Genomic DNA, 2,792 nt, shown 5'->3' with positions numbered 1-2,792 from the left:
TGGGTGAGTAGGTAGCTATATGAAAGCTGTGGTATCTAGTTATGGGTGAGTAGGTAGCTATATGACAGCTGTGGTATCTTGGCTATGGGTGGAGTAGGTAGCTATATGACAGCTGTGGTATCTTGGTTATGGGTGGGTCGGTAGCTATATGAAGCTGTGGTATCTTGGAATGGGTGAGTAGGCTAGTATATGAAAGCTGTGGTTCTTGGTTATGGGTGAGTAGGTAGCTATATGAAAGCTGTGGTTCTTGGTATGGGTGAGTAGGTAGCTATATGAAAGCTGTGGTGTCTTGGTTATGGGTGAGTAGGTAGCTATATGACAGCTGTGGTGTCTTGGCTATGGGTGAGTAGGTAGCTATATGAAAGCTGTGGTTCTTGGTTATGGGTGAGTAGGTAGCTATATGACAGCTGTGGTATCTTGGCTATGGGTGAGTAGGTAGCTATATGAAAGCTGTGGTATCTTAGTTATGGGTGTAGGTAGCTATATGAAGCTGTGGTGTCTTGGTTATGGGTGAGTAGGTAGCTATATGACAGCTGTGGTATCTTGGCTATGGGTGAGTAGGTAGCTATATGAAGCTGTGGTATCTTGTTATGGGTGAGTAGGTAGCTATATGACAGCTGTGGTATCTTGGCTATGGGTGAGTAGGTAGCTATATGACAGCTGTGGTATCTTGGCTATGGGTGATTAGGTAGCTATATGAAAGCTGTGTATTTGGCTATGGGTGAGTAGGTAGCTATATGAAAGCTGTGGTATCTTAGCTATGGGTGAGTAGTACTATATGAAGCTGTGGTATCTTGTTATGGGTGAGTAGGTAGCTATATGAAGCTGTGGTATCTTGGCTATGGGTGATTAGGTAGCTATATGAAGCTGTGGTATCTTGGTATGGGTGAGTAGGTAGCTATATGAAAGCTGTGGTATCTAGTATGGGTGAGTAGGTAGCTATATGAAAGCTGTGGTATCTTGTTATGGGTGAGTAGGTAGCTATATGAAAGCTGTGGTATCTTGTTATGGGTGAGTAGGTAGCTATATGAAAGCTGTGGTATCTTGGCTATGGTGAGTAGGTAGCTATATGACAGCTGGTGGATCTTGGCTATGGGTGAGTAGGTAGCTATATGAAAGCTGTGGTATTTAGTTATGGGTGAGTAGGTAGCATATGAACAGCTGTGGTATCTTGGCTATGGGTGAGTAGGTAGCTATATGACAGCTGTGGTATCTTGGCTATGGGTGAGTAGGTAGCTATATGAAAGCTGTGGTATCTTGGTATGGGTGAGTAGGTAGCTATATGAAAGCTGTGGTATCTTAGCTATGGGTGAGTAGGTAGCTATATGAAAGCTGTGGTATCTTAGTTATGGGTGAGTAGGTAGCTATATGAAAGCTTGTGTGTCTTGGTTATGGGTGAGTAGTAGCTATATGAAGCTGTGGTATCTTGGCTATGGGTGAGTAGGTAGCATATATGAAAGCTGTGGTATCTTGCTATGGGTGAGTAGGTAGCTATATGAAGCTGTGGTATCTTAGTTATGGGTGAGTAGGTAGCTATATGAACTGTGGTATCTTGGCTATGGGTGAGTAGGTAGCTATATGAAAGCCTGTGGTATCTTGGCTATGTTGGGGTAGTACTATATGAAAGCTGTGGTATCTTGGCTATGGTGGGTAGGTAGCTATATGAAAGCTGTGGTATCTTAGCTATGGATGGGTAGCGAATATGAACAGCTGTGGTATCTTGACTATGGGTGAGTAGGTAGCTATATGAAGCTGTGGTATCTTAGCTATGGGTGGGTAGGTAGCTATATGAAAGCTGTGGTATTAGTTAGGGTGGAGTAGCTATTATGAAAGCGTGTGGTAATTTAGCTATATGACAAGCTGTGGTATCTTGCTATGGTGATGGTAGCCTATATGAAAGCTGTGTTATGCTTAGCTATGGGTGAGTAGGTAGCTATATGAAAGCTGTGGTATCTTAGCTATGGGTGAGTAGGGTAGCTATATGACAGCTGTGGTATTCTTGAGCTATGGTGAGCTCAGGTAGCTATATGAAAAGCGTGGTATCTTAGTTATGGGTAGGTAGCTATGAAAGCTGTGGTTCTTAGTTATGGGTGAGTAGGTAGCTATATGAAGCTGTGGTACTTTAGCTATGGGTGAGTAGGTACTATATGAAAGCTGTGGTATCTTAGCTATGGGTGGGTAGGTAGCTAAATGAACGCTGTGGTATATTAGCTATGGGTAGGTAGTAGCTATATGAAAGCTGTGGTATCTTAGCTATGGGTGGTAGGTAGCTATATTGAAAGCTGTGGTATCTTGGCTTATGGGTGAGTAGGTAGCTATATGAAAGCTGTGGTATCTGGTAATGGGTGAGTAGGTAGCTATATGAAAGCGTGGTATCTTTGCGCTATGGGTGGGAGGTGCTTATGAGCTGTGGTATCTTAGCTATGGGTGCAGTAAGGTAAGCTATATGAAAGCTGTGGTATCTTAGCTTATCGGGTGGGAGGTAGCTATATGAAAGCTGTGGTATCTGGCTCATGGTGAGTAGGTAGCTATAATGAAAGCTGGTATCTTGGCTATGGTGGTAGTAGCTATATGAAAGCTGTGGTAATCTTAACTATGGGGTGAGTAGGTAGCTTATATGAAAGCTGTGGGTATCTTAGTTATGGGTGGGTAGGTAGCTATATGAAAGCGTGGGTATCTTAGGTATGGGTGAGTAGGTTAGCTATATGCAAAGCTGTGGTATCTTAGCTATGGGTGGGTAGGTTAGCTAATATGAAAGCTGTGTACTTATGGCTATGGGTGGGTAGGTAGTC

This window comes from Salvelinus sp. IW2-2015, unplaced genomic scaffold (genome assembly GCF_002910315.2).
Source record: "Salvelinus sp. IW2-2015 unplaced genomic scaffold, ASM291031v2 Un_scaffold741, whole genome shotgun sequence".
In the NCBI taxonomy this organism is placed as follows: Eukaryota; Metazoa; Chordata; class Actinopteri; order Salmoniformes; family Salmonidae; genus Salvelinus; species Salvelinus sp. IW2-2015.
The sequence above is the reverse complement of the archived record's forward strand: the minus strand, read 5'-3'. Positions refer to the sequence as shown.